This window comes from Pleurodeles waltl, chromosome 11, assembly GCF_031143425.1.
Source record: "Pleurodeles waltl isolate 20211129_DDA chromosome 11, aPleWal1.hap1.20221129, whole genome shotgun sequence".
NCBI classification, from domain to species: Eukaryota; Metazoa; Chordata; class Amphibia; order Caudata; family Salamandridae; genus Pleurodeles; species Pleurodeles waltl.
In genome coordinates, this window is record NC_090450.1 from 171,662,028 (window position 1) to 171,675,231 (window position 13,204).

Consider the following 13,204-nt stretch of genomic DNA (forward strand, 5'->3'; position numbering starts at 1 on the left):
TGCTCCATCATCAACCATGTAAAACCATTATTTTCAAATAGTCTGTCCCTTTCTTGACACCTATATAAACATGTGTGATTCTAAAGGTATCCCTATTAACATCACACAATGCTGTGCAGTGCATATGAAATAGCTGTGCATTCATGTGTAATATGTTAGCATTGCCAATACAATTGTGCACGTGTTGCGTAATTTTGTACATCATCTCTGTTAATAAACCATTAGATGTGTAAAAAAATGTTTTTTTTTCTTGTTAAAATACAAAGGACTTTCTGCGGAAATTAAAGGAGAGGAAAAGGAAAAAGAAGATTTATTTTGGAACTAAGAGTTGTCACTACACGCTATTGTCATTCCGTCGTGCAGAATGTTACGGCTCCTCCTTTTTTCTTGGCTCATCCAGGTGAACCTCCAATAAAATGAGCGAAATGGAAAAAGGTATTTGAGAGATATTCGAGGGTTTGTGGCACCTCGTTGAGTGCAGAGAGAAGGACAGCTCTTTTACTTCATTGTCTTGGAGCGGAAGGTCAAGAAGTGTTTGATCATCTCCCGGATGTACCTGATACCGAGGCGGTAAACTTGAACGAATATGAGATATGTTTGAGGAAATTGGACTTGCATTATTTACCTAAAGTGAGTACCATTTTAGAAAGGTACTATTTTGGAAAGAGAGTTCAACGTGAAGGTGAGTCAGTTGAAAGCTACATCACTGATTTATGACGCCTAGCTTCTTCTTGTAAATTTGGCAGCCTCACTGATAAGAGGCTAGGGGATCAATTTATGCTTGGTTGCAGTATTGAAAAAGTTTGTGATGAGCTCTGGTTAAAAGATGAGCCACCGCTAGAGGAGGTTCTTAATGTTGCCAAGAAAATTGAACATTCTTTAAAATGTGTAGAGGTAATGAAGAATTCTTCTGATAAAATAGGAAAGGAACCTAATCAGAATGTGTTGGCAATCCAACAAGAAAGGAAAAAAGATCAAAAATCCTTTGTCTCGCTGGACAAAAAGGGAGCGGTGAAGAAGTGCTTCAGTTGTGACAGGGAAGGACATTTTGCCATTGACAAGTGTTGTCCTGTCTTGAAAGAGATTTGTTCATTTTGTAAAAAGCGAGGTCACTTTGCGGCGGCTTGCAGAGTAAAGAAAACTAAGCAGGTGGTGAATGAGGTTGCTGTTCGTAGCAGTGTTCAGGAGGATGACACTGAACTTGGTTGTGGGCAAATAATTTTGCAAGTCGGGACTGGGAAAGGTCCTTCTGATATTATTAAGGTGGAAGGAGAAAAAAAGAAGGTTCTATTTGACTCTGGCGCAAAGATTACTATTATTGCAAACAGGTTTTATCAAGATCAGTTGAGAGGAAAGGTCATCTTATAGAAGCCAGACATTAAGCCCTGCACCTATGGGGGAGAACCTATTGAATTCCATGACTACTTTATAGACCTCAATGAATATGAGAGATGCTATACCACAGGGAAAGTTTATGTGTCTAAAAAAGGGATAGCATAATAAGCTGGATGGATCAATTTGAATGTTGATTATACACAGGTATTTTCATTTTAATCCTTATCAGCTAAAATGCAGACACCTAATATGTATAGCTACCACTCCCACCCCGGTCAATACTGAAAAAATAATGAATTTGGTTAAGGGCCTCATTAAGAGTTTTGTAGTCCCACCGTGGGACTGCCAAGTTCACAGGGAGGATGCCACCGCCATTGCGGTTGGACCCCTCCTCCCTATTACAATGTTCCCGCCAGTCTGACCGGTGGGAACATTGTGATAGAGCATTCCCGCTGGTCAGACGAGCAGGAACAGTGCTACGGTATAGGACTCAGCTCCGTTAAGGGAGCTGATTACTATCTCACAGCACAGAGGGGGCAGACCAGTACCCTTGGATTGCAAACTGTCTGCTGGGGCCCCTGCACTGTTTATGCCATGGGCATAGGCAGTGCAGGGCCCCCCGGTTGCCTCCAGCACACCCACACCACCAGCAATTCCATGCCGATCAAGGGATGGCAGTAAAGGGAGTTGTAATCAGCCTGAGTTCAGCGCCACCCTGGCTGAGTACAACTCAGAACGCAGTCATGCTGCCAGGAATCATGTTCCCAGCAGGGATGTAATTGGGTGGTCAGACCACCTGGAGTATGGCAGTCAAGACATTTTGAAGAAAGGCCTTTATCTGGCAACCACATTTGCAAATACAGAACATATCAAAAACATTTTCCAATCTCTGAGGGCCCCTGAGAGAGTGAGTTTCTTCCAAGCACTTAGTATTTTTCTGTCCTTGTCTTAAGGCACTATACTGTGCTCTCCCTGCAAATATAAGTAAGGTGTGAACAAGCATGGACACCTTACCGTAAGTAGTTGAAGGACGGACTTCTAGTAGCATAGTGGCCTCTTCAGATGAGCTGAGTGTGCCAGAAGGACGTTTATGATGCACTTCTGGAGCTACACCTAAGAAGTTTACCTATCATTTTAATATGTCTCTTGGATCTACATTCTCTGACGTTGTGGGACTGTAGTTTTAGGTGCAGTGTCTGGCAAAATCTTTGGATGCTGTAAATAAACTGCAACTGTTGCAGTTATCAGTTGCCGGATCCTTTATGTAAAGCATGTGAAATTCACAACATTAAGTACTGTGAGGAAGGAAGCCTGATGGCCTAATTTACTGATAGTCCTTGTTAAGACCTGTATAACAGCTCCTTGTCACAGTGGGGTTTCACTCCTTCACCTTGACCTTTAGTGACCTAATATTGGGTATGAGAGGAAGTAGCAAGGGGAGATCATCCTTTACGGGCTGGAGTGCAATGGTTTTAAATATTCTTTTATTTTGTTTATACATATGAGATTGCCCGTTTTTTAGGAGAAGGAACTTCCTTCAATTTGGGTCTGATTCATAAACCAAAACCAGAGTTTTGCTCTGGTACTGTTGCTCCTGCTAATGGAGAAAGTTTCTGACATTATTGAATAATGATCAGATAACTCATAATTCTAATCCGGGGATCCCTGTGTAAACACATGCTTGCACAGTGATTGGATTATAGCCCTCAACTCCTACTGAGGGCCTAGAAGTGTAGCTTGTGAATAACAATGGAGGGTCCGTTGGGAACCAGAGGCACAGTCTACTCTTCCCATGGGATTCTACGTGGCTAAGTGTGTGGAAGGACAGGGGATTGGGCAGGGGGTGGGATATTATGAGTGTATAATGTAGGAGGCTGGCCTGGCTTGTAGTGGGTACCAGAGGTACTTACACCTTGTGCCAGGTCCAGTTATCCCTTATTAGTGTAGAAGAGGTGTTTCTAGCAGCTTAGACTGATAGAAGGTAGCTATGGTAAAGCAGCTCAGGCTGAACTAGGAGACATGTAAAGCTCCTACTATACCACTTATATCATATGCACAATACCATAAGAAAACACAATACACAGAGTTACTAAAAATAAAGGTACTTTATTTTTATGACAATATGCCAAAAGTATCTCAGTGAGTACCCGCAGTAAGAAGGTAAGTACTATACACAAGTTATATGTACACAAACCAAAATTAGGTAAGTAAGAGCAAGAAAAGTAATGCAAACAGTGTAGAATTACAATAGGTTGCAATAGGAGAACATAGGTATAGGGGAAACACAAACCATATACTCCAAAAGTGGAATGCGAACCATGAATGGACCCCAAACCTATGTGAGCTTGTAGAGGGTCGCTGGGACTGTAAGAAAACAGGGAGGGTTAGAAAAATACCCCACCCCAAGACCCTGAATAGTAGGAGTAAAGTACACTTACTACCCCCAGAGAGCACAGAAGTCGTGATAGGGGGATTCTGCAGGGAGATCAAGCACCAGCAGTGCACTGACAACGGATTTCCGGACCTGAGTACCTGTAAGTCAAGGGGACCAATTCCAGTAGTCGCGACAGTGTCCGGGGGGGCAGGAGCCTAGGAAACCCCAGATGAAGGTGCAAGGAAGCTGCCACTGGTTGGAAGAAGCTTGGAGTTCTGCAAGAAAGAAGAGGACTAGGAACTTCTCCTTTGGAAGACAGATGTCCCACGTCTCGATGAAGCTTGCAGAGGTGTTCCCATGCAGAAAGACCTCAAACAAGCCTTGATAGCTGCAAGGGTTGCAGTAGAGGTTTTTGGGTGCTGCTGAAGACCAGGAAGGACCAGAATGTCACCTTTTGCAGGAGGAGACAGAGGGGGCACTCAGCAAATCAGAGAGCCCTCACAGAAGCAATCAGCACCCGCAGAAGTACCCCAACAGGTACTTAGAAGAAAAGTGAACCGGAGTCTATGTGAAGTCACAAAAGGGAGTCCCACGACACCGGAGGACAACTCAGAAGGTTGAGCACTGCACGACAGAGTGCTGGGGACCCAAGCTTGGCTGTGCACGAAGGAAATCCTGGAAGAGTACACAGGAGCCGGAGCAGCTGCAAATCACACGGTACACAGATTTGCAGTCTAGCGTGGGGAGGCAAGGACTTACCTCCACCAAACTTGGACTGAAGAGTCACTGGACTGTGGGAGTCACTTGGACAGACTTGCTGTGTTCCAGGGACCACGCTCGTCGGGATGAGAGGGGACCCAGAGGACCAGTGATGCAGTCTTTTGGTGCCTGCGTTAGCCACAGGAGATTTCTTTGGAGCTTCTGGTGCAGGGTGAAGGCAGGCTATCCCCAGAGCATACACCACCTGGAAACAGTTGAGAAAGCCGGCAGGATTAGGCGCTACAATGTTGCTGGTGGTCATCTTGCTACTTTGTTGCAGTTTTGAAGGCGTCCTGGAGCAGTCAGCAGTCGATCCTTTGGTAGAAGGTGAAGAGGGAGATGCAGAGAACTCTGGTGAGCTCTTGCATTTGTTATCTGAAGAATTCCCCAAAGCAGAGACCGTAAATAGCCAGAAAAGGAGGTTTGGCTACTAAGGAAGGAGGATTGGCTACCAAGAGAGGTAAGAGCCTATCAGAAGGAGCCTCTGACGTCACCTGCTGGCACTGGCCACTCATAGCAGTCCAGTGTGCCCCCAGCACCTCTGTTTCCAAGATGGCAGAGGTCTGGGACACACTGGAGGAGCTCTGGGCACCTCCCCTGGGAGGTACTGGTCAGGGGAGTGGTCACTCCCCTTTCCTTTGTCCACTTTCGCGCCAGAGCAGGGCTGGGGGATCCCTGGACCGGTGTAGACTCGCTTATGCAGAGATGGACACCATCTGTGCCCATCAAAGCATTTCCAGAGGCTGGGGGAGGCTACTCCCCCCCAGCCCTTCACACCTATTTCCAAAGGGAGAGGGTGTAACACCCTCTCTCAGAGGAAATCTTTTGTTCTGCCTTCCTGGGCCAGGGCTGCCTGGACCCCAGGAGGCCAGAAACCTGTCTGAGGGGTTGGCAGCAGCAGCAGCTGCAGTGGAGACCCCGGAAAGGCAGTTTGTCAGTACCCGGGTTCTGTGCTAGAGACCCGGGGGGATCATGGAATTGTCCCCCCAATGCCAGAATGGTGTAGAGGTGACAATTCCATGATCTTAGACATGTTACATGGCCATGTTCGGAGTTACCATTGTGACGCTATACATAGGTAGGGACCTATGTATAGTGCACACGTGTAATGGTGTCCCCGCACTCACAAAGTCCGGGGAATTTGCCCTGAATGATGTGGGGGCACCTTGGCTAGTGCCAGGGTGCCCACACACTAAGTTACTTTGCACCCAACCTTCACCAGGTGAAGGTTAGACATATAGGTGACTTATAAGTTACTTATGTGCAGTGGTAAATGGCTGTGAAATAACGTGGACGTTATTTCACGCAGGCTGCAGTGGCAGGCCTGTGTAAGAATTGTCAAAGCTCCCTATGGGTGGCAAAAGAAATGCTGCAGCCAAGAGGGATCTCCTGTAATCCCAATACCCTGGGTACCTCAGTACCATATACAAGGGAATTGTATGGGTGTACCAGTATGCCAATGTGAATTGGTAAATTTAGTCACTAGCCTGTAGTGACAAATTTGGAAAGCAGAGAGAGCATAACCACTACTGAGGTTCTGGTTAGCAGAGCCTCAGTGAGACAGTTAGGCACCACACAGGGAACACATATAGGCCACAAACTTATGAGCACTGGGGTCCTGGCTAGCAGGATCCCAGTGACACATAACAAACACGCTGACAACATAGGGTTTTCACTATGAGCACTGGGCCCTGGTTGCAGGATCCCAGTGAGACAGTGAAAACCCTGACCCTGACATATACTCATAAACAAGCCAAAAGTGGGGGTTACAAGGCTAGAAAGAGGCTGCCTTCCTACAGAGGGTCACAGGAAGAAGGGGGCAGATAGCAGGGTTGCGTCAGATATTGCTGCATGTGCCTTGCCACAGGGTAAAAGGGGCAGCCGGGGGTGGGGGGTGGGGGGGACACAGTGTGTCATCTGCAACAGCAAAATCTAAGAGCGCTGGATGGCATCAGAGCCTTCCAGCCACTGCAAGGTGAGTTGTTTTGAACAGCGACCCGCCCGAGGGATTAGCTCCGGGGGGGGGGGGGGCGAGGCTGCAAACACGCATTACCACTTTGCGTCAGGCAGTGAGCCCCTAGTTTCAGAAGGCCCCCTCGACCTTTCAGTAAAAGCTCACAGTGGAGTCAAATAGGTACAGCCCAGGGGATTAAGGTTTAAGGCAAAGGAGGGGAAGCCCCTGGGCTTGATGGGGCAAGACTTAGTAAAGGGGCACATACAAAACACAGTAAAGGGGTGGTGAGGTCAATGCTGAGGAAGGAGGGAAGGTGCACAACTATCATGAGGCCGAAGTGGCTACTGGGCAGGTCAACAAATGGCTTGGGGTGGATATTGAGGCTAGGATCAGGGACCAACACAGGTTGGTGGCCAAGATTGAACAGCAATGGGAAAGGCTCTGTAGGGAAGAGGGAAGGGGGGTCAAGAATGTGAGGACAGCGGAAAAAGGTAAGGGGGATGTCTGGCACATGGGAGGGTGGGAGGGTGGGTCCCCAAGTGAGCACATCAGCATCGCACGATGGGTGTGGGTCCCACAGTAGGATTTAGGGACTAGGATGAGGCCTGTGCAGCTCAAGGGCTTGCTAGGGCGAGGGCCACGCAGGGCAATAGTGGCCTTGTGGAGACCAGAGGTTCAATGCCTGTAAGTGAGGCGGGCAGATGGCAGGAGAAGCCAATGGGGCACAAGACGGCCTCAGAACGTTGGTCCAAAGCAATTGAGGGGTCCTCGGTGGTCGTCCCTACTAAGCAGGAGGGAATTCTTCACAGAGGAGATTAATCCATGCAGCAGAGAAGATGTAGACATTCCAGTGTGCAGAACGGGGGTGCAGATGGGATCAAGCAGGCAGAAATGGACAAGTGCGAGGGTGCAGTGGAGCTTGATTATGGGCGTGACAGTGATGACTGGGAGGAAGGTGAATTGCATGGGGCAGTGGACATGGGCTTGCCTGCGTGGCAGGGTATACAGGGAAGTGGTGCAATAGCCTCTCGAGTTGATGTTTTGCAGCAGTCAAGCATGGATACTGGAGACACAACAGGACGTTGGAGAGAAGCCTGGGGAGGAAGTCACAAGACAAAAGGGGAACCGGGGCAGTTACCCTCAGGTAAGAAGGAATGGTGGATGGTTTGGGAAGCATCTCATGAGGTGGTGCATCACATAAGTCTGTGGGAGTGGGAGATGGAGTGATTGAAGAGGCTGGGACATCTTAGAAGTAGGCTGGTGGGGGTAAAGCAAAGGTCCTGGAGCCAGAGGAGGGTGTGACAAAAGTGAGGATGCAGCAGATAAAAAAGGGGGCTATGGGGCAGGTATTGATGGTACGGAAAGTGGCTCTCGAAGAAAGTGGTTGCCTTATATGGACTTAGCGATACCATTGGGGTCTAATGTTTCTGAAAAAAACAAGAGCAGAATATGGAAACACGAATACGTAGACGTATTCAAGTTAATACTTAGGTACATACAAGCTAAAGGGGGGTCCACAGAGGAAGAGCAGGAGCTTGCAAGCCTACCCAGAGTGCTCATTACATTGGAGAACTGGACGTCAGCCTTGCTAATATTTGTTAACATTTATTGTGAAAAATATCCAGGCAGGGCTATTGCCCTCTTTAAATATATGAATATCATAAGGAAAGCTCAGGTGCACTTCGGGGGGGGTTTGTTTGGCTCACTTTTGGTGAGGAATTCTGGGCTAGGCTGAGTGTTAATCTGGATATGGATTCTGAACTATGGATGCAATGGATGGCATCCTCTCAGTCATACGCTTCTACACATACTGCAAGCGGCTTGCCAGTAGCATTTAAACACCACCCAACAGGGGACAGGTGGTACACTAAAGACGTCAAGAGCTAATGTGGGGGCTTGTTGGAACTTCAAAAAAGGTTTCTGCTCCCGACACTCATGCAAATTCACAACATAAGTGTTCCAAGTGTGGTGGGCATCACCCAGTCATGCAGTGCTTCATTCTGGAAAGTCCATTGGAACAAAGGAGTGTGAACAGAGGGACAGGATGGCATGGCACTGCTGGTACAAAAGACTCATTTGCCATTTAGGCTAGACAGTTTATTGCCATGGCTGTATATATATCCTGACAGGGAGGCGGCCTTGAGTTTGGAATGGGGCTTCAGGGAAGGTTTTCGGGTGGGTTACCAAGGGCCATGGGGTAGGAGATGGGCCGACAACTTGCTGACGGCCAAGGTGGCACCAATTTGGCTGGCGTACAAGCTACGGAAGGAGATTGAGCAAGGCAGGATTGTAGGCACTTTTCATGATTGACCTATGTCTGATGTAATGGTTTCTCCTTTAGGTGTTGTTCTGATGAAAAAGTCAGGTGCGTTTAGGTTGATACTTCATCTGTCTTGGCCAGACGGGGCTTTGGTGAATTATTTCATTGCATCAGAGGACATGAAAGTGGTTTATGCTTCAGTGGAAGGTGCTATAAGGTTGACACGCATGTGTGGCTAGGGTGCCGTGTTGCCAAAGTGAGGCATCAAGTCGGCTTTCCGGCTGTTGCCGATTCACCCCTGGGACTTCCCTTTATTAGGCAAGCAACTGCATGGTGCAATCCTCGTCGATAGGGTTTTGCTTATGAGTTGTGCCATTTTGTGCACCATGTTTGAGCCTTTTAGTACCTTTCTGAAGTGGACTTTTACAAAGTTGAGTGGACATCGACTGGTCTCTCACTACTTGGATGATTTTCTGTTTGTCAACAGGCAAATGCACCACGGCTCTCGTCCAATTCTAATCCATGGCAAAGAGTTTTGGGGTGCATTTGCCCCAGAGAAAACAAAGGGCCCTAGCACGGTTTTGACATTTTTACAGATTGAACTTGACTCACAGCTGATGGTAGCAAGGTTGCCTAGAAACAAGGTGCTTGAAATGCTGGTTTTTCTTGAGGGAGTGGCTGAGGCATGGAGATTGGAGCTCAAGGTGGTACAGTAGTTGCTCGGGTTGTTGACTTTTGCATGTAGAGTGATTCGTGGAGTAAGGACTTTTTTCAGGAGTTTGGGCATGGCGATGTGTGGCACGGGCTGCCACACAACAGGATCCGGGTTTCCATGGGGGTCCGAGCAGACAGCAGATTTTGGAAGTTGTTTCTTGAGGATTCCAATTATGATGTTTCTATGCTTTTCCAAGATGATGATACAATATGGCAGGTGCATAAATTTCTCCAACACGGCTGGGGCTCTGGTTTTGGTCTGTTCTGGGATGGCAGGTGGTGTGTTGAGAAATGGCCTCAAGCTTGGTTGACACAAGAGCTAAGTGTTGCTTTCTTGGAATTCTTCCCTTTGTGGGTGGTGCTTGCAGTGTGAGGTGGTCAATTGACTAATCGGACTGTGCTCTTTCATGTTCATAATATGACAGTGGTCGAGCTAGTTAATCAACAGAAGGCACAAGATTTGAGGGTGTTGCACCACTTCATGTTTTTCCCTCTCGAGCTGAACACTGTTTTCAGGGTTAAGCATGTGGCAGGTGTGAACAACTCTATAGCTGATTCATTATCTGGTTCACAGTGGCATCGGTACGACAGCCTGTTGCAGGGAGCAGAGGAACACAAGACATCCGTTCCTGCAGAAATTTGGGAGTAGAGGGGCATGAAAGTCATTAGACTGGTCAAGAAGACATTAGCAGAGTCCACCAAGAGGTTTAGAGGTTGCAATTTTCCTTTTATGCCTGGTATGGATGTTTTTCGGGGCGTTCAGGGTGTCCAAGCTGTTTGGTGCAGGCCGTGAGGTGGGTGTGCTGCACAGGGAAACAAGGTTGGGAACGTATAAGTTGGGGATATGGCTTCGCAAATCCAAGATGGATCAGCTGGGAGGAGGAAATGGGTATGGTTGCAGCAAGGTGTGGTTGAAGGGGCATGCCCAGTGAGGGAATGGTGCAGTTTTTGTGAAAGGCCAGGGCATTTATGGCAGCAAATATTTTACTTTACGAATGGGGCCAGGGTTGCAGCCTTTTAGCTCGTCAGTACTGCACATGGGCTTGAAGAAAGTGGGCTGAGATACATCTAAGTTTGGGACTCACTCTTTCGGGATAGGGGCAGCAACTGCGGCTGCCTGGCTGGGTTGATGCTGGTCTCACCTAAGGAAGATTCGCTAATGAAAATTGTGCTGCTGAAAGACATATGTGCGTAAATAAACGAGGAATGGATGGTTGGCAATGGGAGATGAATTTGGGTAGTGGGAATGTGGTTAACTGTTATTATTTTTCTCATAGGGTCTGTGAGCGGCCCAGTGAGGTCAAAGATGGTCACATGGCTGGTGGGACATTCTTTCATCTATTGGACAGCCAAATATGCTGAGGCCCAGATCTATGGACGGAACCTGGGATTACCTAGCATCCAGAATGAGGATTTTTGCTGGGGGAAGAGTGGGATGAGATGGGGAAATTTGCTGACTTTTTTGGCTACTGTGACAGCGAAATGGGGTTGTCCATATATGCTGGTCCTTCACTTGGAAGAAAATGATCTGGTGCGCCTATCGGGGCTCACCCTACTGAACACATGCAGAAGGATTTATTGGTCATTCGTCAAAACTTGCCTGTGATAACTGTGATATAAACTGAGTTGGTGCCTTGTAGGGAATGGAGAGGAGCAATGAAACACGGGGCGATTGATAGAGTCAGGAGGACGCTGAATTGGGCAATGCCGGGTTTTTGTGGGGCCCCTGATGTTAAGTCCTAGTGCATAGGGGCATTAAGGAGGAATATCTGGGTTTATTTCATGCTGATGGGGCACATCTATCTGATATGGAAAGTGCTTAATACATACTGGAGTTGAGGGATTTGTGGTTCACTGTGGATTGAGAGGGAATGTGGCAGGGGGTCAGAGTGAGGCTGTGTTGCAGTGGGTTCACGGGTGGGTCAGAAAAAAAAAACCTCTGGGATTTTAATGGGTAGCATTAGGTGGGTGGGTGAAGAATCACATTCGGTCCTATCCACCACTGGGGGGGGGGGTAGAAAAGAAGGGAGTATGGTTGAAAGATGACAGTGTGTTGGATGCCTGGGACATGGCGAGGAATTTACATAAAAGGGTGCTTGGATGAAAGAAGTGAGAATGGGTTGAGTATGGAACTAGCTAATGGAAGGGATGGTGAACGGGAGGATTAAACAAATAGGAATGTTTTAAGATGTTTTCATTAAAGTTATTGTGTTGGAATGCAAGCATAATGTTATAGGTTGTAAGCTTAAGTTCAGTTGCTTTGTAATCCTGTCCTAATAAATTACCTTTTACACTCTAATGGAAGGTAGCGTATGTTAATCATGATGGAGGGACCTGTGAGAAGCAGAGGCACAGCCTAGTTTTCCCCCTGGGTTTTTCGTGGCCAAGTGCGCGGAAGGACAGGATAGGTGGGGGACTGGGTGGGAGGCGGGATTTATGAGGGTATATGAGGGGGTCATAAGCAGGGGTAGTCCTCTTCCCGGGCTTACCCTCACACTAACAACGGGGGGTACTTTGTTTTACCACCCACCCTACAAGTATTGAGGTTAGGAGGAGGTTTTTCTTCTTGCTGGGGGTAGGCTGGTGTCTCATCACCAGTTTAGGGTAGGTTGCAATGGGAGGTGCAGTGGGGCATTAGGTGGTGGGGTGGAGAGTCAGATGCGGGCCTATCCACCCCTCGGTGGGGGGAGAAAAGAAAGGAGCATGGGTAAAAGATGACTGTGTGGCATGCATGGGACAGGGCATGGAATTTATACGTAAGGGTGCATGGATGGAAGAAGTGAGAATAGGTTGGGTAAGGGGGGAGCTCATGGAAGGGATGGTGGAAAGGAGGATCAAACATGTAGGAATATTTTAGGATGTTTTCAATAAATCTTTTGTGTTTGAATGCAAACATAATATTATAGGTTGTTAGCTTAAGTTGAGTTGATTGCAATCCTGTCCTAATAAAAGGTCTTTTCCACTGTAATGGACTGAAACGTACATTAATCACAACGGACATATTCTTTTGTGGGCGGGTGGGTGTTTGTTTCAACATATCCCTCCTTAAACCCCTCTTTATCCCTCTTTAAACCCCTTCCTTTTTCCAGCCACTCCCCCAGTCCTGCCTAGATTTACTACCAAAAGCTATACCTACGTATATGCAGAACTCTGCCCATGGGTTTGTGAAGTGCATTTTGCAGTACGTGAGTAGTACTTTATGAATTGGGCCCTGACTGTATAGCTCTGTACTATAGACATATGGACTAATGCAGTTTAAATTTTGAATGAGGATGTCCCATACCTCTGCTCTCATGCATTGATTTTACTCTGCTCCGAGCCCAGCCTGTAATAGATGCTCGAGTAGGTGTGCCAGTTTCATCACCTACCATGGCACAGCTCTGCTATTCTGGAAGGCAACAATAAACAAGATAGCCAAGGTCACATAAGCCTATATAGAACCTTCTGAATTTCTCGCTCCACTTGGTTATTTAGTTGATATCCCCAAACAGAACAGACTTTTTAACAGTAACACTAACATTACTTGCGAAATGCTGGTATCGATGGCTTGTGTTTCGGGGCCTCTCCCCAGGATGCTGTCTTTTGTAACTCCTCATTGGGGCATATTCCTGCCCAGGGACATAGCTTCAGGGGGGATTGTTTGGGTAGTTACATCCACCTAATAAATGTATTCTATAGTATATAGTTGGGTACAGGTACTTTAAGTTGGGTACGGTGAGCTGACTGTCAGATTTCTCATAGGATTTTTATAAGCACGCACAGACAAAAACATACACACAGTCCCTCCCCTCTCTGTTTTCAAGTTCTT

The 13,204-nt window shown here is 47.3% G+C and overlaps 1 long non-coding RNA gene across 5 annotated transcripts in view; it reads right to left on the reverse strand.

The window, feature by feature from the left end:
- The window catches only part of LOC138265550 (uncharacterized), a 205,383-nt gene that overhangs the window by 58,110 nt on the left and 134,069 nt on the right, over positions 1 to 13,204 (reverse strand). For 2 of the 5 annotated variants that reach the window (XR_011199382.1, XR_011199380.1), the window contains exon 1: positions 12,680 to 12,786. The exons of the other annotated variants lie outside the window; for them this stretch is intronic. This is a non-coding gene — a long non-coding RNA (uncharacterized lncRNA). Of the gene's footprint in view, positions 1 to 12,679; positions 12,787 to 13,204 lie in introns of those variants that run through there. 5 annotated transcript variants of the gene reach the window in all.